The sequence below is a fragment of the Rhinolophus sinicus genome, linkage group LG01 (assembly GCF_036562045.2).
Source record: "Rhinolophus sinicus isolate RSC01 linkage group LG01, ASM3656204v1, whole genome shotgun sequence".
Classification (NCBI taxonomy): Eukaryota; Metazoa; Chordata; class Mammalia; order Chiroptera; family Rhinolophidae; genus Rhinolophus; species Rhinolophus sinicus.
In genome coordinates this window covers 101,461,284-101,486,983 of record NC_133751.1, presented here as the reverse complement: position 1 = coordinate 101,486,983, position 25,700 = coordinate 101,461,284, and the positions used below count along the sequence as shown (strand labels likewise).

Below are 25,700 nucleotides of genomic sequence, written 5' to 3'. Positions count from 1 at the left end.
TCAAGTTATTTTAATTATAACAATCAAAAATATAGGGTAAAGTAAAATGTTTCAAAATGAAGACGCAATCAAGCCACAAATTTAGAATAAAATGTTATAATTATCCATTACTTTGGCACAATATGTGGCTTTGTTGTAAAAGCTTCTATTCTAGGTCTATGAAAGCATTTGCTGGATTACCAGCAAATAAAATTGTGTTTTATTGGGTCAGCATTGTCTTCTATTGATTCCATTTGGGGATTGAATACATAGGGTCATATATCATGATCAAATCATTAAGGCATCATAGTTCACAGCAAAATTCTTAAGATTTTACTTGCGTTTCTAGTTGACATAAAATGTCATTTTCACTTGCATCAGAGTAATGCTAAAGTTATATTCATTACTAAAATCTGGCTAATCTGGCTTAATCTGGTTTGAAATTTACCTTAGAATCAGAACTCTCAGAACTAAACAGAAACTCAAAATCTATTTAGTCCAATGGCATGCAAAAAAAGAAAATTAAGGTTTAGGGAAGTGGAAAGGGCTACCCAGTAGCCATAGGTATTTAGCATTAAATGAAATGTGATTATACTCACATCTCCTCTGTGTTAACCAGTGACATACATGAAAGACTTTTCATAGGAATAAAGTGTTGATCTACAGCAACCACTTTAAGTGTTCTACTCAAGTTGAGTCACTTAAAGTGTTAGTAATAAAAATGATTAAAACACACATGCACTTCTAGCAATGAATTTACTTTTAAGATTTGAATTGATAAAAATATAGTGTTGAATGAATGAAATGTAGTAGTCTCAAATTCTAAACAGATAAATCACAGGTCCTCTGGGCTTTCTTCTCCTTCCTTCCTTCCTTCTTTGCCTTCACAGCCTTATGTTCCACCTTCACCTCCTTTTGTTCTTATTTTTCTTTAAGTATCATGGTGGCTTTAAAACGTCTGTAAATTAATTGTCACTCCTCCCTTTTAAAGGTGGTGACTAATTTCTCAGTTGGCTAGACTTGGTTACTCTCTTCTGATGAATAAAATGTAGGTGAAGTAACCATATGTAACTTCTGACACTGGGTTATAAAGGCATTGCAATTTCTTCTTGTTCTAATTCTTGGATCACTTGCTTTAGAAGAAGTCAGCTGCCATGTCAAGAGGATGCTCAAGCAGCCCTCTGGAGTAGCCCATATGGGGAGGAAATGAGGCCTCCTACCAATAGCCATGTGAGTGAGCCATCTTGGAAATGGATATCATGGCGCCAGTCAGGCCATTGGATGACTGCTACTCAAGCTGACTGACATCTTGACTGCAACTTCTTGAGAAACTCTGAACCAGAACCACCCACATAAACTGCTCAAGACGTCCTAACCTAGAGAAACAGTGAGATATTTGTTTGGAAGCCTCTAAGTTTAGAGATAATTTATTATGTAATAGTAGATAGCTAATACACGTGTGCTACCTTTATCATGTCCAATTCTCTTCCTAAAATTAATTAGAAGGATTTCTTTAAAAATGGAATAATTATATAAGTATCACACATTTTCTGTACAAAAATAAAGAATTCAAGTAAGCATATATGAACAAGAAACACTTATAATTGAACAATTCCAGATAATGATTATTCACATTTTAGTGTAGATGATTGAGGATTTTTACTAAGCATTTAACTAAGCTTTAAAAGACCACCAGATATGTCCATAATAAGAAATTAAGAACATAAATTCTGGAGCCAAACTGGGTTTGAATCCTAGCCCTACTGCTAATTAGCTGTGCCCCCTTGAATAAGCTATTTAACTTCCTTTGCCTTAGTTTTTGATCTTTAAAATAGAAATAATAAGAGGATATGTGACTCCTCAGCTTGCTGTGGGTTTTAATGGAATTCATATATGTAAAAGCATTGGAATTGCACTTGAATCATGGAAATCATTCTACACATTTGTGCTATCATTATTTTTATGTTATCATATCCAATGAAGCCTTTTATATTTCATTGATGTTTAAAAAATTATTTTTAGCAGCCTGTGGCATAGTCTATCACTCCCTCCTTGAAACATCCCTTCTGTTCCCATTTGTTCCAATAAAGTCTTGCATTTCTTCCTACTTAACCAACTGTTCCTTATCAGTTATCTTTGTTTGCTTCTCTGATTCTCACTCTAAGATTTGGAGCACTCCAATGTCTGTCTTTGGACCTTACCTTTTCACTTTCCAGTCTCTCTAAGACATCTGCTTTAGTCTGATGGTCTTATTCACCAAGGCTCAATGCATTTCTAGGCTCCTTTCATCAATTTTGTCTGGCACTCAGTAAGACTGGTAATCTGCACATCCATGGTTACTTATTTGTTCATTTGTTTTAATCTCATGAAATATTTGTTTAATTTGGAATTTAATTTTTGTTTCTGTTATATTTGTTCAGACTCATTCATTAGGAATTCCAATGATCTCTCTCGGATGTCCAAATTCTATTCTAAACCATTGTTTCCCGTCATCGTTTTTGTCTTTTGTCCTTCCTTTGTGTTCTGGAAAAGCTCTTAAATTTACCATCCACATCAGGATTTAGTTTCCTGAAGTGTCGGTTCTACTTTTTGCCTGCTTTGACTGCAGATCTCACATTGTGATAATATAGTATTAGTCACTTTGCATTCTTTCTGTACCACAGCGAGGCTTTTCCCATCAATTGGCTATATTTAAATATCCTTTTATTTCTTTTAACCTCACAAAGGCATATTTTAATTAAGAAAGCAGCATACCTTTCTAAAACTACTTCTGTTTCCTATAATATTTTCTTAATAAATATTCCCTTTTCAGCTTCTTAAGTGGCAGGCTATTTTAATTTTATGTTACATAATCATTTCTTTGCATATGTCTGTTTGTCTTTGTTTATATTTGAACAAAGAACATTTTGTCTATGCTTGGTACTTAACAAAACCCCATTTGAATGGATTCCGGTTGTCACTCTTCAATGAAAAAATAAATGTTGTTAGACCTGTCTCCTATCTTAACTGCCAGGGGTGGGAAACTTGAGTGTCTTTCCCAGGTCAGTGATCTGCAATTGAACCGAGGAGGAAACTCAGCTTGTCGATGCAGGGAGCCTTCACACCTGCAGTTCTTGCTCTGGATTTGACAAAGTTGTGGTACTGCCAGCCATTTATCTCCTGTGGTTTTCTTTTGGTTCCAGTCCCTGTTCCAAGTACATGGCATGGTACTCTATTCTCTGATGCATTCTACTGACCGTGCCTTGAAAAAGTCCCACCAGAATGAGCAGAACCTCCCCTCCCACACTGAATTTCTCACCCGTGTGACTGATAGCTTGTGGCTCTCCTGGGCTAGTGGTGGACCCACAGTGGCAGAAACCCTGACCCGTGAAGTGTCCCTAGTGGCTCTCCATTGACTCTAGCCCTCCACATTTGAGCTGTTTTCTCAGAGAGTAGCTCGCTGCTTTCTCAGAAGGAAACTCTGCTGTTATTCTCTGAAGTTGTCTATTCCTCTGGCTTCATACAGTGGGCCTCTTTACTTTGTCATGATTAAGCACAGTTAGACAGAAAAGAGTCTTTGTTCCCAAATGAGCACAATACAAAGCAGATGAGGAGGCCGTTCGGCACCTGTTTTCCTCTGCCTCAGTGGTCAAAACCTTCTGCCAGAGGAAGAGTACAAAATGCTTCCTTGAACTTTGACCTTTTTCCAACTGAATGGTGTCCAGAAAACGTGTGATATGGATGTAAAACTTTATCTTATCATTGGGAAGTGACCCAGCATTTGTACCCAATCCAATCAGCCTCTAAGTCACTAACTCTGATTCAAACTCAAAAGAAATAGTATCACTCACACCATTCTGTGGGGATTTTAACTTCCCACATACATGTTGCACTGAGGTAAAAAGCAGGTCAATAAAATTCAGGCAGAAGCTGGGTTAAGATTTCAGACAGAAGTAGACATGGTCTTAGTAATTTTGTCTCCAAATTGTCAATGTTTAATCTTTAAGAAAAAGAAAGGGCAGCAAGAACTTCATCCTGAAAATGTAATTGTCATTAATAGGAAGAAGCAATTCATACCATATGTTAAATTTAACTTAAATCAACTTGGGGGAATTGCAAATCTAATGAAGCTAATTCATTAAGGAGGTGGATTAAGATGGACTCCAATGGCTCTGTAATCGCTAAGTCTATATTCTAACAATAATAAATTGATTACATTTTGCATTTGTCTGAAACGCTATTTGACAATTGGTATAGTTGAGACAAGAAGCAAGTCATTGAGACAAAAATCATGTCCACCCCTTATTACATTATATTTTTGTTCTTAATGATAGCTGTTGTCAGCAGTTACAGCTCTGGGAATAAAATGCATCTTGCTTTATTTTAACTGTGTGTATACAGTTTGTATAGAATGATTATGTAATCAGTGTCGCTTACAGCATTGCTGTTTGTGCATCATTAACATTATACCTTTCCTTTATCATCACCATAACACTGTAAAACAAACATGCCTCTTCTTGTCTTCTTATTATATTTCATGCCATTAAAAGGGAAAAGAAATGCTATATTTATCTCGATATATGTTAAAAAAATAATGAGGATAATTATCATGACTGCATTGCAATTTCACAGCATGGCTATCAATTACAAATGGCTCAATCCACATTATTTTAGTTCTTAATGTCAGAAAAAATTTTGTGATAAAAATGCAGTAATTTAATTGATTTCCCTCTATTATTACTTTCAGTGCTATACTTGTGATATGGGCTCAGTGACGGGAAATTCAAGTTTGGAAAAATAAAAGAGGATGAAAGTTGATCAGCTCATTTTTGTTTATTTGGATATTTAATCTCAGCACTGAATGGCAGGTGTAGACAGTCTACGGATTTCAAAATATTCAACTTATAGTTAGTTAGGTGTGAACCAACAGCAAGATTGACAGAATCATTTTGCATTTGCTGGTTTTTAACTACAAAAGCTATTTGCTTTAATGACATTCACTTTAATATGTGTGATAAATACTGACAAGCAATCATAGACCCGTGAGAATGCTACTTAACCATTTTTCAGACAGTTTTTACTACCAGTACTCCTATTATACATGAAAGACAAGATTATCCTTTCTTTTTCTCTGCTATATCAAAATAACCTCATACTGAGAGAGCTGAGTTTGGGAAATATTAGTCATCGATGAATATGATACTAGATTTAAGAAGCACCTGACAGTGGTTTAAAATAATTGCCAAACATAGAGTCCTCTAACCTCTATCATAATGAAGAGATCTTATAGTTGCGGTTTTGTAATGTTTATTGCAACAGAGTTTTGTACTATGGTCATGAAATCTTGATCAAATAGTTAACTGGTTAGCATACAGATATAAATCATTGGAGAGAAAAAAGAATAACAAAGAATCCATATAAAGAAGATCCAGAAAATAACTTAAGAGAACTGAAATGTATAGGAGTGATACTGGTGATGGATGAGCTGTATAATATTGTTTTTCTCTTTTCCATGTTTTGCTGTAACTAACTAATTAATCCCATCTGCTCTCTATTTGTGTTTCCTGTTTCTATAAACTACCATTAACATGATTTTTAAACTTAATTTCCTAAAAAAATTTACTACGAGGTATTTGTATTTCGCCTCTTGACTAACTTAAGCATTAGATGGAAAGGGTCTTGAGGGCAGAGTCCATGTTTAATCACCCTTTTATCTCCAACTGATACAATACATTTTGAAAGTTAGTTGCCAAATAATGATTTCTTCTACAAAGGAAAGAAAAAAATAATTAACTTAAATTTTCATTAATAGTTTCTCTTTGTTTTTAGCAAAGAGTGCTATATTACAGCATGTTTGGTTGTTTTTCACTATTCAACTATTTCTATTGCTTTAATTTCCTATATATTTTGGCATCGTTGGCTTTTTAGAATCACATAAAAACTTTAAAGTGTATCTTCTTTCTAAGTGCATCATGGTCTCATTATTATCTGTTTTAAAACTGTTAACTAATTTAGCTTTAAAAACAATCACTTTAAGTCTTTCCAAACTTCAGCTAAAACAGAAAATTGACCAAACAATTCTATGACAATATTTTAGAACAAGTTAGTTGAAATTTTGTGGTATTTTTGTCTTTAGTTATTAGTTCATATCATTCATTGAGGTTTTATTTGATATTGGGTGCCCTCTGAAAGGAATTAAATACAGTATTTAGAATACTAACATATAATCTTCGAAAGTATAGTTGGTCAGTGTGGCCAGCAAGCACACTTTATTTTTCAACAGTCAATGAAAAAGCAGAACAGCCAACAAGGGAAGAGAGCACCAGAGTTTTCAAGTATGTTACTATTTGCTTTTCTGTTTTACACATGATGGCATATTATATTATTGATGGGTAAATTCAGGATAATAAAAAAAATTCACAGGTAGAAGGGAAATAACAGGAAGAAACATCTAGACCTTAAATGACAAAAAACTTTAACAGAGTATTGGAGGAATCAGCAGTATGATTTCACATCCCCAGTGAACTGATTAATGGAAGCTATAGGAAACTAAACATGACTCAAGAGTTTTCATGAAAAACTGCTAATGCAGAGAGCATCTGGCATAATTGGATGTGATATTGGCTCTGGCTTTTTAAAACATCTTAGTTTGAAGGGAGGCAACTTTACCTCACACTTCCTATCTATAAACATGAGCAAGTGACTATTAACATTTTCTTATTTATAAGATTAGCTATCATGTCTGTGGTACATGAAAAAAAATAGTTCAAGGATTCAACCATTGATACTGGACAGTTCTTCTTAGTGTTTTAAAAAGTAAAATAATTTATTTCCCCTTGAACATGTTCATTTTGTACTTAAAATTCTCTAACAAATAAGATTATCATGAATGACATTTTTACCTAATGTCTGAACCCATACTTTTCCCCCCTGAATAAACCTATGTGGGTATAGTTTCAAATAGTAGAATTGACTTTTTAAAAGCAGACCCAGATCCTCTTTAATGCAAATGTATGATAATTTTCTTTGTTTTGCTACTTTGTATCAGTCTGTTCATTTATTTTTATTTATCAACTACAGTTGAGCTTCAATATTAGTTTCAAGTATACAGCATAGTGGTTCAATATTTATATAATTTACTAAGTTATCCCCCTGACACAAAATGATTTTACTTATATATGGAATCTAAAGAACAAAATAAATGAACAAGCAAAATAGAAACAGACGCAGATACAGAGAGCAAACTAATGGTTGACAGATGGGAGAGGGATTAGGGGCTGGATGAAAAAGGTGAAGGTATTAAGAAGTACAAATTGGCAATTACAAAATATTCACGGAATGTAATGTACAGCATAGGGGATATAGTCAATAATATTGTAATAACTAGATGTAGTGCCAGGTGGGTACTAGATATATATATGATGAGATATTACTCAGTCATTAAAAAAAATAAATGAAGCTTTACCATTTGTGACAACATGGATGGACCTAGAGGGTATTAAGCTAAGTGAAATGTCAGACAGAAAAGATATGATGATTTTCATTTAAAGATTTCAAATATCTACTTCTGGGGAACTTCCTCAATGGATTGGGCAAGTAGTTACTTTGCTAATGAAGTAGGAGAGGCAGTATAATGCAATGGTTAATAAGTTGGCCCTCATCTACAAAGCGTATGAGTTTGGATCCTGACTATGTCCTTTAATGAAAGTGCATGCAATTTTCCTAAATGCCTCTATGCCTCAGTTTCTCTATCTTTAAAGCAGAGTAAAAAAAAAAAAAAAATATATATATATATATATATATATATATATATATACTTCATAGAATATTCTGAAGATTAAATAGAAAAATACATATATATGTATATATTTACTTCATAGAATATTCTGAAGATTAAATAGAAAAATACATATATATATATATATATACATATATAAAATATGAAAGCAAAAATAGGAAAAACAATTAGAAAACATAGAAACAGAACAAAATATTAAAACTTAGAAAAAAACTAACCTAAACTAAAAACACAGAAAATAAATTGCATATAACCCTAGATATTAAAACTCATTGAAGTATAATTTGGGAATTTCCAGTCAAGATGATGGAATAGGTAACTGTGTACTCACCTCCTTTCACAAACACATCAAAATCACAACTAAACTACAAAACCACCATCATTGAGAATCTCCTGAAGTCTAGCTGAACAGAAGTCCTACAACTAAGGACATACAGAAGAAGCCACCTCAAGACTGGTAGGAGGGCCAGAGATTTGGAACAGCCTAATCCCACACACGTGTGTGAATATTAAAAATCAGGAGGGGTATCTTTGCTATGGAGGAATGAGGAATCCCAGCCCCATGCCAAACTCCACAGTTGAGGGTTCTAATATTGGGAGGGGAAGTCCTCATAATTTCTGACTATGAAAACCAGTGGAGACTGTGGGTGATGAAGACTGAGGGTGGCTGCCGTCACAGGGGTTCTTCTTAAAAGGCCAGCACACAGACTTATTCTCTGAGGGAATCACTCGCTCTGGACTCCAGCAGTAGGGCAGCAGCTGGAAAGGCACCAGAGACATATGGAGAGGAACTGAACTGTCTGGCTTCAGAACAAGGGCTGGAGGAGCAGCTCTGTCTAAGCAGGTGCCATTTTGTTCCTTTGTTGAGCCCTTCCCCCAACTCAGCTTGCAGAGGTGGGCAGTTGCCATATCTAAGTATCCACTAACCTGACTAACACCATTCAACCTGCCCTGTTGACTCCCTGAGGCCCTCTCCCATCCATGCCACTTCTGGTGGCTATTTTATACAAACAGCCCGTCTTGGCTCATACTGTAGACTTTCTGAAAAATCTCTCAAAAATTTGCAAGTCCCTAGCAAACAGCGTCTGGCCTTAGGATGCCTCATACTTCTTACTAAGCAGCCCCAAGTCTGGCAGCAGGCCTTGATTAGCAGCTTAGCCTCTCCCAGGCACCTCCAAGCTCAGCACAGTGGCAACCATCTGCAGATCACTTTGTAGCTCATACCAAGTGGCCTCAGGCAGGGCACAGACTGTGACTGACCTTGGCCTGCAACAGAGTCTCCTCCCCCACAAGAGGCCCCAGAATGAACACACCTGGGGACCAGTTTCAGACCACAACAGAGCACCACCCAACCATCACTACAAAAGACAGACCCAAAGGGCAGACTGGGCAGGCACCAGAGTCCTGCTGAGGCAGAGCCTGCTCTATAAGGTCAGCCCCTGCACAACATCTCCTCCACTGCAGTCACGGCCAGTCCTCACGGACAATCAGCCTGAAGGTCAATCCCTCTCACTGACATGCAAACAGCAACCAAGGCTTAACTACAACAGGAGGGCACACACAGCTCACACAAAAGACACACTTGCAGCACCCACCTCAGGTGACCAGGGAGACTGTACCACTGGGCCCCACAGCACACCTACTACATAAGGTCACTATACTAAGACTGGAAGACATAGCAGCTCTACCTAATACATAGAAACAAACACAGCGGGACAACCAAAATAAGGAGACAAACATGTCCCAAATGAAAGAATAGAACAAAACTCCAGAAAAAGAACCAAGCAAAATGAAGACAAGTACTCTACCAAATAAACTGTTCAAAACACTGATTATAAGAATGTTCAATTATCTCAGGGAGAACTTCAACAAAGAAATAGGAAACTTGAAAATGGAGATAGAAAACATAAAAAAGAATCAGTCAGAAATAAAGAATACAATAACTGAAATGAAGAATACATTAGAGGAAATTGACAGAAAATTAGATAAAACAGAGGATCAAATCAGCAATTTAGAATATAAGATAGCAGAAAACAACCAATCAGAATAGCAAAAAGAAAAAAGAATCCATACAAATTAGGATAGTTTAAGGGGCCTCTGGGATATCAGGTATACCAACATTCACATCACAGGTATACTAGAAGGAGAAAAGAGAGAGCAAGGAATTGGAAACCTATTTGAAGAAATAATGACAAAACTTTCCTAACCTTATGAAGAAAATAGACATACAAGCCCCGGAAGTGCAGAGAGTCCGAAACAAGAGAAACACAAAGAGACCCACACCACATCACATCATAATTAAAATGCGAGGGGTTAGAGACAAAGAGAGAATCTTAAAAGCAGCAAGAAAAAAGCTGTTATTTACCTATAAGGGAGTTCCCATAAGACTGTCAGCTGATTTCTCAACAGAAACTGTGCAGGCCAGAAGAGATTGGCATGAAATATTCAACATAATGAAAGCAAGGATCTACAACCAAGATTCCTTTACCCAGCAAAACTATTATTTAGAATCTAAGGACAGACAAAGAGCTTCCCAGACAAGGAAAATGTCAAGGAGTTCATCACATCACACCAAATCACTATTAAAAGGAATGTTAGAGGGACTTTTTCAAGATGAAAAAAAAAAAAATCAAATATATGAATAATAAAATGGCAATAACTACATATTTATCAACAATTACTTTTAATGTTAATGGGTTAAATGCTCCAATCAAAAGACATAGGATGGCTGAATGGATAAGAAAACAAAACCCTTACATATGCTGCCTACAAGAGACTCAACTCAGGTCGAAAGACACCCACAGACTGAAACATATTTTATGAAAATGGAAACAAACAAACAAAAAGCTGGCATAGCAATACTTATACCAGACAAAATAGACTTTAAAGCAAAGCCTATAACAAGAGACAAAGAAGGACCCATTAATCCCACTTCCTGGTGTTTATCCGAAGAAACCCAAAATGGTACTTCAAAGGAACATGTGCATCCACATGTTCATTGCAGCATTGTCTACAATGGCCAAGATGTGGAGGCAGCCTGATATCCATCAATGAATGAATGGATAAAGAGAAGGCCGTACATATATATGATAGAATGTTATTTAGCCATAAAAAATAATGAAATTTTGCCATCTACAACAACATGGATGGACCTAGAAGGTATTGTGCTGAGTGGAGAAAATCAGACAGAGGAAGATAAATGTCATGTGATTTCACTTATGTGTGGAATCTAGAGAACAAGATAAATGAACAAACCAAACAGAAACAAGTTCATAGGCACAGATTGCATTTAGATGGCTACCAGATTGGGAAGCGGGAGGGAAGTGGTAAAGAGGATAGATGAAGGGGAGGAGGGGATTAAGAGATACAATTAATAGTTACAAAATAGTCATGGGGATATAGAGTACAGCATGGGGAATATAGTCAGTAGTATTATAATAACTATGTATGGTGTCAAATGGGTACTGGATTTATTGGGGGGATCACTTTGTAAGTTATATAAATGTCTAATCACTGTGTTGTACACATGAAACTAATATTGTATGTCAATGTAATTGAAAAAAAATTTGAGTTAAAATAAAATAAATAATAAAAATAATATATGTAAAGATTTCCAAACAGTAGAAAAAAAGTATAATTTGGGAATATTTATAAACTAAATGTATCTGCAAACCTGGATCAAATTAATTTTAAAATTTAGAAATTTTTCTTCATGTAAAATTAAATCCAGAAAATATAAAATCTTAAACAAATCGATAATCAAAGAAGAACTAAAGAAAAGAACTATAGCAAAAACTATCATTATATATCCTCCAAAAAGAATCAAATCCATCAAATTTCACAAATTTTTTTCACATCATTAAGAAAAATATATTTGTGTTATTTAAATTGATTCAATTATAACCCAAGGAGGAACACTTTGAAATTATTTTTAAGAATCCAGAATAACTCTGAATGACATTTAGATAACACATACAGAGAGAAGGAAAAACCATTATTATTTCTGAATATTGATGCAAAATAATAAATCTTGAAAAATAGAATTTAGTAGTCAAATATAAGCATAAATGAAAAATATATAGAGTTCATGTCAAGTATTATGAAGAAAATGTGTCCATATAATTCAGGGTATTAATAAAGCAAAAGAGAAAATTATGATTACTTTGATAGATGCTGAAGTAACATTCCAAAATATTATTTTTAGTTCAAAACTCTTATAGAAAAGTATTAGAAAATTTATAAATATTTTTGTTTATGTATGTACATGTAAATTTATATTTTAATGTCAAATGACTATTAATGGTTAACCATTAGAGGCATAATAATCATTTGAGGAACTAGACAAAAGAACACACTATTACCAATGTTATTGAATATTGTTCTAGAAATGCTAATCAATGCAACTAAATAAGAGGACAAAAAATTTTATATTTATTTAAACAGCATTTTAGAGGAAACAGACAAATCAATGGACAAAATAGGGAGGTAATAAATAGACCAAAGGTTTATATTGGGATTTTGGATATGATAAAGGTGATAAAGTCAATAGAGAAAATCTGGAATACTTATGTTATTGGAGTAATGTACAAGTATTATCATTTGAAAGAGAACAAAGAAAAAGCTTTACTCACTTCTTTCACCAAAATATATCCTGGTTGTATCAAATCTTATTAGTAAGAGAGATAATGGGATAAATAGAAGGGAAAAAAAAAGTATGATTGTGTATTTTTATACCCTTGGATTGTAAATTCTATTTCTAATCATGTCTTCCAAATCATAAAATATAAAGAACTGTTAAGTTTGACCACGTAAAATTCAAAACATCTGAATAAAAACAAATAAGAAAGGTTTAATATTTAAATGCATTTGACAAACAGGAAAATAGAAAAATTATCTTTAAATAATACAGGCAGAAGTTCATAGCAACAGAAAAATGGTCTAGGTTTAAATATAAACAATTTATATCAGAAACACAAGTAAAAGCATATGAAAAGATCTTCAAACTTACAACCAAATACATGAAAATTAAAACAACATTGAAATGGCACTTTATTTTCTTATAGGCAAAGAATAAAATGTATCTTAATACTTAGGGAGAGGAATAGGCATTCTTATACTCTACTGATGGGGATGTTAAATCTCTCTGGGAGGCAGTGTGTCAATGTGTATCAGAACATATATTATGAATTTGCTTTGACTCAACAATCTTGCATATAAGAATACACCTAAAATAAATAATAACACAGAACCAACTCCTATGTCCACAAAGGCATTCAACACATCATCCTCTATAATCTAGAAATTGTAAATAGTATCTATGTAAAGTTCAGACAATTAGGTTCGCAAACTTTCCACCATGTAAGCACAAGGTGGAAAGTTCACGAACTTAATTGTCCACACATTAGGTACCCAAGAAATGCATTTTAAAAAATTAAAAGCATTTTTGAAAATTGACACATTTTACTCAAAACCTTTGACTCAGTAGCACTACAGAAACAAAATCCTAGTCCAATACTTTATCCACAATGTTATAAATAGCTTTAATTTAGAACATCATGCAATATATACATATATAAAATTATTATGTTGAACTCCTAAAATTAATACAATGTTATATAAATTACATTTAGATAAATAAAAATAAATAAATAAATAAATAAATAATTAAAATAAATTTTAAAAGTAAAATAAAATGAAGTGATTTTATCCCACATCCAGAGCTAGTGACCGTATAATTTAAAACTAATTGCCTAAGTGTATTGAAAATTAATAATTTCATAAGTGTTTCCTTTTTAGGGAGTGATATAAACAGAGTAAAACAAAACAGAATGGAAGAAGAGTGTTTGTGAAAATATTATTGTTATTCCCCAGTTTCTCTACATTTATAACTGGAGAAATACCATCAGCACAATTCACTTTGTTGTGGTGACAGTTTTTTTTTTCTTAATCAGTCAAAATGTACAATGTGTTGATTCCTTATGCTCAAATGTCATGAGACTTTCTAGAAGGTCAGTTGTTTATTTCTTATTCAAATCTTATTTTTGTGTACTATATTCAAGAATAGAAATTGCTCCATACTTTCAAGATTTTCTTGTAAATTATGTATAGTTTATACAAAAGCTCTAAAAAGAGTTTTAAAACATTCAGTGAAGGTTTTGATACTTGTTCAGAAAGCCATTTTCTTCATTCTGAAAATTTACTTTAAAGTTACATTTCTGTTAAGATGGAAGAGAGCATATACACACAATTCCCAGCATTTGGGAGAATAAGGTATTTTTAATTTTCTTCTAATATGGGATTAGACTATTGGGTGCAGTGATCAGATGCACAACACTTACCTTTTCTAGAGGACACTCCCATCATGTTCTGTGTGATAATTATATTTATACATTAATGTGCGATATATACAGAATGTATGAAGGTCTGACAATTAAGTTTGCTAACTTGTTGCAACAATGTTGCTAACCTTTCTTGATATCAGAGGGATTATTTATTATGAATTTGTACCAACTGGACAAACAGTTAACCAAGTTTACTATTATAGTTCGAAGTCCTAAAAAGGCTGCATGAAAAAGTTAGACAACCTGAAATTTTTGCCAACAATTCACGGCTCTTGCATCACAACAAGGCCCCAGCTCACAGGGCACTGTCTGTGAGGGAGTTTTTAGCCAGTACACAAATCACTGTGTTGGAACACCCTCCCTACTCCCCTGATCTGGCCCCCAATGACTTCTTTCTTTACCCAAAGATAAAGGAAATATTGAAAGGAATACATTTTGGTGACATTCAGGACATCAAGGGTAATTAATATGACGACAGCTCTGATGGCCATTCCAGAAAAAGAGTTCCAAAATTGCTTTGAAGGGTGGACTAGGTGCTGGCATCGGTGCATAGCTTCCCAAGGGGATTACGTCGAAGGTGACCATAGTGATATTCAGCAATGAGGTATGTAGCACTTTTTCTCGGATGAGTTCACAAACTGAATTGTCAGACCTCATATATTTACAAAATTATTTGCTTTAGTTTGTCTTAATTCAAACCATCTGCCCTTTCCTTTTCATTTTAGTCCAGAGATTTTAGACAGAAAATGTTCAAGCATTAGTTATTTCGGTTTCCTTTCTAGGAGCTTGTTGCCTCTCCTCCTTCTTTTTTCACTATCTAGTGAAAAAACTGTTATTCCCCAGTTTCTCTACCTTTATAACTGGGGAAACACCACCAGCACGATTCACTAGAGTGTGGTGACAGTTAATTTTTCTTAATTAGTCAAAATGTACAATGTGCTGATTACTTGATTCACAAGGAAAAAAATCATTAAATAAAAATCTCATTTGACTGGTTTTAGCATATTAGGGCATATATTTTTTATTCAAATTCAGAGAGCATCTGAATGTTAAATAAGCCGCAAAATATGTTCATGGTGAAACTAATTAACATTACAACCATGAGCACAATTCCCTTATGGGTTAATTTCTCAATGAAACTCAAAGATACTTTTTGACCTAGTATAATGCTGCTTCTGCCAAGGTTAAGAGAAAGATATCACCATAATTAGAGCATGTGAGTCTGTATTAACCTGATTTAGGTTGGGGAATCAAAGATTTGCACGAGGATGGAATTCTTAATAATTAGGGTGTAAAACATGCATGGATAGGGGTTTAAACACAGCATGAATTAATTATTCAGTGTTGTTCAGTCCATTTGGACTTATAAATTACAAAAGGTCATAGAAAGAAGATTGTAACCCTTATTCTCTTTCCATTCTAACAGCATTAGACTTCTTAAATCTCAGTCTTTGCAGAAGATGGACAATTCCATTTAAAATTATGAAATGATAATAGGCAGAGAAAAGATAAATAGGTACTTAAAATGTATGTGGGGGAAAATAAAAACCATGTACCCTTTTTTAGGTAATCTTAGGAATCAAGAGTGCTTAAATTTCACATATCAGTTAAATAGTTTTCACTTCCATTTTTGTAATCTATATTATACTAAATTAATGTTGCTTTGACTCACTTTATTTCATTGATAAAGTTGGTATTATCCTTACTTGGTGGTACCGATTTCAGTAAATTGATGATTTCATGATTTTTATGTATAATTCTTGGTGGGGAAAAACCGCCACAAACTAGCAACAACAAAATACACTTGGAGACTGTGGCAGGTAGAATAATGCATTCCCCCTCCTCCCAAAGTCCACATCCTACTCTTGGAACCTATGAATATATTACTTATATGGCAAAAGGAATTTTGCAGATATGATTAAATTAAGAGTCGTCAAATGGGGAGATTATTCTGGAATACCCCAGTGGTGCGCAATGTAATAATAAGTATCCTTCTAAGAGCGAGTCGGGAAGGTCAATCAAAGTCAGAGACCAGGCCATGCAATGATGGAAGCAGAGGTAGGAAAGGTGACACATTTGGGACAAGGATCCAAGGACTATGATCAACCTCTAGAAGCTGGAAATGGCAAGATTGATTATCCCATAGAGTCTCCAGAAGAAATGCAGCCTTAGCCAATACCTTTGAGTTTAGCTCAGTGAAACTGATTTGGCTTCTGATTTACAGAAGTACGTGGTAATACATTTGTATTGATTGGTGAGGAAACCACAAATTTGGTGGTAGTTTGTTGCAAAAACAGTAGGAAATTAATACAAAACTATAAGAAGCCAACAAGATACAACGCATCCCCACATACCTGACTATATTAATTATATAATGAATGATGCTATGCACCCAAATAAAGCAATCAGTGTGAATATTAGAACGAGAAGATTTGGTGTAGTCTATGCCTTTGTCATTAGGGAAATATTTAAACTAAATTCAATACCTTTTTTTCCTAAAGTAAGCATTAATTCAATTCAAATGGACAAAAATATATTAAAGACCTCTTTTGAGCAATATGTAGTCTATTGAATTACAATAGAGGATAAAATAATAAAATAAATTCTTCTGCCTTTGGGCAGCTTTCAGTTTAGCAGAGATAGATGCAAAATCCATTTAGAACAGGAAATGACACATGAGATTTGCATTTAAATCAAGGGCTGAGAGTTTATAGATTACAGGACCCAATTTACTGAGAAAGGACTTAGCGTGATGGCTAGGTATTGCAAGATATGGTGATGCAGTAAGAAAGGAGTAGGCAAAAAGAGTAAGGATGGGGAATAATGAGATTAGTGGTGGCTGAAGAGTGTGTGAGGAATCAGGAAGTGTTAACAGTCTATAAACATTGTTTCAATTACTTTTGTGCAAGTGGGGTGTTCATTAGTTTTTTAATTTAATTTTTTTCAAATCTCTCCCGATCTAGTTTCATATTTGCTATAGAGACTTTAAATTCCTCTTCTTAACTAGTTGTTTGTCTCTGCCCTCCTTTGAGCCTCCCTAAGTGAGAGAGTGTGTCCTATAGCTCTTTCAACTGTGATCCATTGTTTTTATACTGGAGCCCTGCTGATATGATGGTACGATGTGAGAGGAGAGGAGAGAAAGTTCTGTACTGTTCGATTAAGTCTCAGTCTCTTCCTGGACCTGTGTCTCGGGCTGGAATCATTACAAGTGTTTCTCCCATGGTATAGCATTTTTGTCATTCTGTGCCCTACTTCTTTCCATGGCTGCAGTTGCCAATCTATTTTCTTGAGGACCTAACCCATCTTTTTCATGTTTTTTCCTTCTCTTAGGTAAGATAGAAAAGCTAAAAGGGGAAAGAGTTGAAGGACTGTCCTTCCCCAAACTGGAATAGGGCTCTGAGAAAGACCTCCTCTTGGAAAGGAGGCCTTTGGTAGGGAGAAAGCTCTGGGCACATTGCACAAGGATTACACTTGCTAGCATCCTGCCAAAGCCACAAGGGGATGCTTTGAAGATGCTTACAATTTCCTAGAGATAAAGACCAAGAAATTATAGGGGTTCCTCTAAGACTGTGCCGGTTAGGAGTTTCTCATCCTCATGCTAGTTCCTACTCAGCCTGTAGCAGTTTGGCAAAACTGCAGTATCACGAACGGTTTGTGGCTCCTGCATCTTTTGCTTCAGGTAAGCAGACCTCAGCTGTGTCTCTCAAGATGAATTTCTCTCCAAAATGTAAAGTAATGGTTTGCCCCGCAGCCTCCGTTCTCTCCTAGGTTCAAATTTCTATCAGAAGTCAATTTGTTCAGCTTGTTCTTATTGTAAATATGGGAGGGATGACTTCCAAACTTTGGCATGTGGGAGTTGAAATCAGAAGTCCTTTACCTGACTTTCTAAACTTTAAACTTTAACTTGCAGTTTTAAATAAGGTAGTAAGAAGTGTTTCTACCAAGACAGTAATGTTTGAGTAAACTTTAAATACAGTGAAGATAAGAGTCAAGTGCAGATCTGGAAATGAACCTCCAGGAAAGGAGCAATGATCATGCAAGGACTGTGAGCCAAGGAGGCCAGTGGGGCTAGAGCAGCATGAAGGTGAGTGGGGGAGACAAACCAGAAGACTGAGTCAGAGAGGTAGTGAGAAGAAAAGTGTAGGTCTTTTGCAGGCCATTGTAAGGATTTTGACTTATATTCCATGATAAATGGAGTTTTGGGAAGGTTTTTAACAGAGTGATGCAATGGTCTGACTGGTTTTAAAAGCATCATACTGGCTCCTGCAGATTAGACTAGGAGAGAGCAAGGAGATTAATTGTAGTAATCCTTAGGTGGAATCACGGCTGTTTTGACCAATGTGGAAGTGGTGGATATAGTAAGAACTGCTCAGATCCTGGACATATGATTAAGGACAATAAGATTTACTGGACTGGAATTGAGGTGCGATGGAAAGTGTGGCATAAAGCAGGACTCCATCTAATTTTCTCCAAGCAACTAATTTGTCCTGGATGATAAGATGTTTTTTCTAAACTACGTATCTGACTAAATCTCACTTGTGATGAGAATCACTGAACACGTCTCCACTGTGTTCAGCCCAGTCTTCTCAATAGGGCCCCCAAGCATTCTCCCATCCACCATGCCTTGACATGTGGCCTGTGTCTTAGTGTCTACCCCTAACCCCAAACTTCCTTGAGACTTTTGAATCATTCATTCATCCTTGAGATTCTACGGCAATGCCATTCAGTCTCAGGTCTTAGCATTTTTATATGGTCATTACTTTCATTTGGAATCCCCTTTCTTCTTTCCATTTCACATGTTACCTCCTCTAGAAAATTTCCTCAAAGCATTCCTTTGTGCTCACTCTCCCAAATCCAGGGAGGCTGCCTGCGTCACTGATGCTCTGGTGATCCGGTGCTTATTTCATTGAGCTGCAGGCATGAGGCTACCCAGTATGCTCCCCACATAACGATGAGTGTTGTGAAGCTAAGGTGAACACGGACCGTATGAGATTCGCCTGTGTGGATGATCAGTTTTGGGAGAAAAAGCAAAACTCACTTGTGTGCAGTTTTTATGGAAATTAAAATCTTAGATATGTTAGTATGTATGTAGTAGATAAAAATCTATAGGCACATGTTCTACCATGTCTTCAATTATTTTCCTCTAAATATTAATGGGGCATTTTATTCTGGAAAATTCAATTCACTGGTGTTGCTTTTATGCTCATAATTGAAGATAAATAGCCATGACAAACCTCAGTTTTCCCTCAGAATATCTGAATGTTTTTTCTTTGAATCAAATAATCCTATGAAACAATGGAAGATTGAACAGAAAGGATAATAAACTGCACTATGTATTCACTGAAAAATAGTGTACGTCCAGGACTTGGAAAAAGAAACTGCTATTGCGAGTCTTCCTTTGCAATATTCACCAATGAGAAAACAGTCAGGTGAAATTGTCCAAAAAGACACAATCCAGGACAGGCCAGATGAAAATTACGTTAAATCTTCAAAATAAAAGGTCTAGACATTAGCGAGCTAGGTTAATAGTACAGGCCAAGACTCAGGTGTTAGAAGTGAATTTAAATTTAAAGGGAAGTCCTACAGAGGTCAAAAATTAAGCAATTTTGAAAGAAACTATACCTTAATGAAAAAAACAGAAAACAAAAATACATACATATTATGTAATAAATGTTAAAGCCAAATATGTTGTAACAACTTACATCAACAGCTAGTCTATTCTTTCATTAACAAGGGATATATTTTTTCTTTATAGTTTCAAGACTCCAGAGGAGAATCAATATATTGAAATGCATTGTTTTTGTTCAAAATCAACTTGAACTTCAGGGTTCGGATTTTGTAGTGAAACTGAAAGTATAAGGTGTGAGTTTCTTTTAAGAGAAGGAAAAAAATCTTTTTATTATAAGAAAGATTGAGAAAAAAGGGGAGGGGGGGCTCTGACATGAAATTTCTTTGAAATCTGAACATTTTGATGTTACACATACAATTCAGAACATATATTGTTCTGTTCTCCAAAATTTCCTTTTGAGGAAATGGGGAAGAGTTTGGAAGATAATTTACAAAGATGTGCTCAAGTAGCCCATCTTACAAGACTTCTTTTTCCTTTAGTGCCCTGGCACCAGTAGACTTGTAGGCAATTGTGGCGTTAAGGGAGTTGTTGGGCGATTAGGTGGGTACAAAGACACATATGGGACTTTGCTTGTTATACACAGTCCTTGGCTGTTCCCACTGATTGTTTATTCTAAGGCAGATCCTGGTGGCCATGGTACCTCTGGATCAGTAATTTGGATAATTTGGATATACCCTATCCAGAAGCATAACGGTATGTTCCTTTTGTGCTCCTAAGAAATTAATAACAAGTAGCACATTAGATTCTTTGACTAATAGAGGACTTGCACAAAATTAAATAGATATTTAATGACTAACAGGAAAGTTCAATGTCTGCATATTTGGTATAGAATCTAGCATATTAATTTGTTTAGAGAATGATCTATAAAATGCAAACTTATTTGATTTTACTTATTTACTTTTAATTACACAAAGAAAATATGAATATGTTCTTTGTGTAATATGTAATCAATAAAGAGCCCACTTAGATTAATACCATAAAGGCAGCCCTAGGGCCGTAGTAAACATTGTTACCATTTTTTGCACACATACAGAATTTATATAAAATATATAGCCTGTGTATTTTATATGACTGATATCACTCAGTACTTACTGTTTTTCAACTTGCTTTTTTCCTTTTTCCACATAGTTGAAAAATCTTTTCATGTCAGGGTATACAGCTGCAGCTTACGCATTTTTGCTTAAGTGCTAGGGAGCATTGTATGCAATGGGTTACCTATAGTTCATTTAAACGCTCCCCTATTGATGAATATTTAGATATTTAGATAATACTTTTCTTTTTCCTTTCTTCCCTCTTCTTCCTTCTCCTCTTTTTTATTTTTTATTTTTCTGTTACCATAATGTCTCTCCATAATAGAGCTGAATAAAAAGTTTCTGGGTTAAAAGATATAGATATTCACATTTTCATAGATATTTCCTAATTACCCTCTAAAAATCTATATTGAATTATACCTCCACCAAGCAGCATATAAGAATACCAATTTCCCCCCCACACCTAACAACACTCCATATTATTAAGCACCAAATGAATAAAATACATACCTTGTTCTCACATTTACTGTCCTCGTGAATAGTAAAGCTGAGTATCTTTTCATGTTTATTGGCCATTTGCACTTCCTTGACACTGTATAAATATTAAATAAATGAATGATTAAATTGCTTAATGAAGTAATACATTTAGAGTTCTAGAGAAACCAAAGTTAATCACTGACGTCCAGGAAAATAAAAACGTTTACCTGGCATTATGTTTAGAATCATATTATACTGAACACAGAAATTAAATAGTGCTACTTTATTTCTACTATGCATATAAAGGTCATATGTGATTCCTGTTTAAAAACTGGACTACATTTTATATGGTGTCGCAAACCTACTAGGTATCAAAACTCATCCCAGTTATTAATATATTTACTTTCCTTTTGTGTGTGGCATTCTAGATTTAGCACCTGTAATTTAGTACATTACACCACTACATATTATATTTATTTGTAAATTTGGTTTATGAGTGTTGCATGTGTGTGTGTGTGTGTGTGTGTGTGTGTGTGTTGTTCACATGCTAAGTTTATTTTTAATCTCTCAAAAATTTTATAAAAGTTAACATTTGGAGTCCTCCTTTACCCCCATCAATTCCTCAGTTTTCCCATCTCCTTTCTACTCTTCAGCATAATTTCCTTCTTTTCTCATCCTTTGCATCACCACAACATGCCTTTTAGAATCTTAATATACACTAAAGACTTAAAATATTATCTCTTCCAAAAGTAGTTTTTTGTAACAGTAATCAAAGTCTTAAGATAATTGACAGAAATGCCAAGTGACAGAACTGCTGAAATCATCTAATTAGAAGGAAAGGCAGTGTATTTCTGATCAGCAGGGATAGTCCTGACACTTACATCTAAAACCTTATATGGGCTGTTATCCAGTAATGTGTTAATTGGAATTGACCATTTAATTGCCATGGCATGGTGTGGTGTCCTAAAGTGCAAATTTTAACTTTAATCCTCATGGCATCCCTATTCTCTTCTTTAAGAGATTAGGAAATTGAGGCTTGAGCACATACACATAAAAGAAAATATATATGAAATATGCATTTGTATAACTAAGACAGAGCTAATTTTCAAAGCTAACCTTTGTTGGCGGTTATGTATATTAGGACACTGCAGACATGAGATCAAGGAACTTGGTAAACACTCCCAAATATTAAAAGCACCCCAACTTTAAGTAGATATCTTTAAACAATTGGAATAAAGGTCATTTCCAAATTTTACAAGCTCTTTCATTTTAGCCCATTTATGGAGTTCCTTTGGCATAAAAAAAGGAACAAAAACATAATCTAAAGACCAACAATGACACACTAAATCGGAGGAATCTTGATCTTGAAGGATCCAGCAGAAAAAAAAAGGAAAGTGCCATAAAGCGCATGGCATAACTGATGTAAAATTTCTTCATACAAGGACATTGCTATAAAATGCAAATATCTTCAAAGGATTAACCCTTCAACATCATGAAAATATGCACATTTTCAAAGGGAGTGAAGCATTTTCTAATCTGAACATCTTTAAAGGGGGAAAATCAATAAATGGCATGAAAAACTTCAAAGCGGGACCTCCTGTCAATGACAGAAGTTCCTCAGCAATGCAGAGGCTTTGAAGGAGGACTCCCAGTGCTGGGAAACCTTTGAAGTGACTGAAAACAGACATTTATAATTATGGAAAGGTGCAGTGTCCAGCAGGGACAGTACAAAGACATGTCTGAGGTAGGTACAGACAGACATTGGGAGGTGGCAGGGACACTGACCTTGCACCTCCCAACCCGAAAGCTTTTTGGGTCAACTCAATAATCGTATGTAAAATGGCAAGTGTGGAGTGAAAACAGTGGCAAGAGGCGAGAAACCAAATTATTTTAGATCTCACATTTCAAAAAAGAAAAAAACAACAACCTCTCAGCACCCCTAAAACAGATCTTAATACATACCGCCTGTGCCGGGTTCTTGTGTAGCTACCTGATCTACTAAGCTGCTATCAACACTCAGCTTTCTGCAAACAAGTGTTCCGTAAGTGTGAAACAGTCTCAGAATCAGCTTCTTTAGGTCCCTTATTCCCAAACTTATGATCCTGAAATCTTTGTTCATGTAGTTGTTACATGTCAGACGATGTTCTAAAGGGTGAAGAATGATGATAGTCAATGATTTAACAGTTGTTTAAATTGAGGCCAAACTATTCTGAGCCAATGATTTGGTATCTAATTTCCAGAACTCAGCTGAAGACCTTTTTGATGTCACAATCCAAAGGATTAACAGTAAACTGAGTGTCAAAGTCAATCTAGGTAAAGCTGTAAGAGGTCAATTTAATGTTGCATTCCCCACATTAGGTTGCTTTTTCGCCTTATTTTGCCTGATATCCATGGGGCACAGTGAGCTAATGACATTCTTTTGCTTCTTGAGACATTCGTTATGAAGTCTGCTTTCCCCAAATGGTTCTTTCACCCATAAAATATTTATTGAGCATAAAATGTCCTTGGTTCTGTTCTATGCACTTCCTCAGATACTCCCTGTCTTCATAGAGATTACAATCTAGGGAGAGACACAGGCATTAACTAACTAAACAGAAAAATATACATTAAACGGAGATGAGGGCTTTAATGCAAATGTACAGAAAGGCCCTGGCATTTTGGAAGAGTCCTGTATGCTTCCCTGAGGAACTGAAAGCTGGGCTGTGATCTAACGGTGAGTAGCCATTGACCAAGAGAACTGGAGGTTGGATGGGTGCATCAGGGACGTGTGTCAGGTGCAGCAAGTGCAAAAACCATGTGACAGAAGGACAAGATGACTGGCACTTATGGACAAGGAGTAGGCGAGGTAGGGAAGAAAGAGCCAGGTGATGCAGACCCTGTTAAGGACTTTGGTCTAAATCCTAAAATCAATCAAAAACCTTTGAAGAATTTTAAGCATCTGATAGAATCAGATTTGTAGATTGAATACATCATTTTTGCTTGAAGAGTAAATTGAGAGAGGGGACGGGGCAAGTGTGTCAGAGAGGAAAGTAGGGAGAAGACCACTGCAAGGTCGAGGTAGAGATGATGGTAGCTTGGACGCGGGTGGGGTCAGTGATGTGATGGAGACAACTGTGAAGATTTGAGAGACATTTCAGGTATAAAGTTGAAGAGATTCATTGCTGGTAAGTGTGGATAGGAAAGGGGGAGGGGTCAAGGGTAATGTCCCTATTTCTGCACTTTTGGTGGAGCCATTCATAAGGAGGGAACTCTAGAAAGGGATTAGATTTGGAGATAGAATAATTAGTTCAATTTCCATTATGAGGAATTGGAGACACAGATATGTTTGAATAATGCAAGTGGGCATGTCAAGTCACCAATTGTGTGTATGAATCTGGAGGAGAGATTTCCGGTAAAGGTAATGTTTAAGGTCATGAACTGAGCCTGACTGATCACACAAATAGAGAAGAAAAACAGACTCAGCACAGAGACCTGGGCATTTCAGAGGAGGAACCAGCACCTAAGAATGAGAAAGACAAATCTTAGGGGGGGTAAGAGGAGAATCTGGAGAATGTGTTAGACCGGAAGTAGTCAGTGAAGAAAGTCAACTAAAAAGGAGGGGACAATCGGCATGGCAAATACTTCATCTGAAAAGTCTGCTTACCTGTCTCCACTCAAGTTCTGCCTGATACGCAGCGCCTCCCCATTCTCTCCCAAACAGCTTTAGGACTTTTCTTATTCTGACTGCTTGGTGCATCCGCCTCTATAACAAGAGTTTCTTATAAGGGTAATCTGCACACTACCTGCATTTTGCTCTCTTCACCTTTCATACCCATCACGAGGATTTGCCAGATCTACTTCATATTTTACCTTTAATGTCATCTGCTTTCTCTCTCTCCCCCACTTCTACCTTAGCCCAAACTACTATTGTATCTGTCCTCGCCTAAAGCAATAGTCTCCTACCCTCTACCCCCATGGCTTCTGTAACCTAGCTCCACCTCTCCCCATACCCCTCCCTGGCTGGTGTTTTTAAAATGCAGCTTTCACTATGCTCTGCGATTTATTTTAGGAAACTTTTTTGTTTTGAAGTGTTACCTACAAGCAGAAAAGTGTACTTATCAATACTATGCCGCTGATTAAAATTTACAAATTGAACATACTCATGTAAATAGTACTGGGGTCAAAAAAGAACATTAATAGCTTCCCTCAAAGACATCCTTCTGTGCCCTCTCCCTATCTCCCACCCCCAACTCTGATTCCCATAGATTAGTTTTTCATGGGGTTGAAATTTTAGGCATGGAATCACACGTACTGTGCACTTTTTTTTTTTTACTTTGACATAATGTTTGTGAAATTCATCTACGTATTGTGTGTAAATGTAGTTTTTCTTTTTAATTTCTTATTGTTATATAGTATTCTGGTGAATGAATATACCAAAATGTGTTTATCCATTATATTACTGATGGGTCATTTCTACTTTGGTGGTA

General features: G+C 35.5%; 1 long non-coding RNA gene across 2 annotated transcripts in view; it reads left to right on the top strand.

Moving 5' to 3' along the window:
- The window catches only part of LOC109456546 (uncharacterized), a 107,484-nt gene that overhangs the window by 27,497 nt on the left and 54,287 nt on the right, over positions 1–25,700 (top strand). The window contains exon 3 of one of the 2 annotated variants that reach the window (XR_012496842.1): positions 1,119–1,366. This is a non-coding gene — a long non-coding RNA (uncharacterized LOC109456546). Of the gene's footprint in view, positions 1–1,118; positions 5,419–25,700 lie in introns of those variants that run through there. The other variant, XR_002138889.2, reaches the window with a different exon arrangement.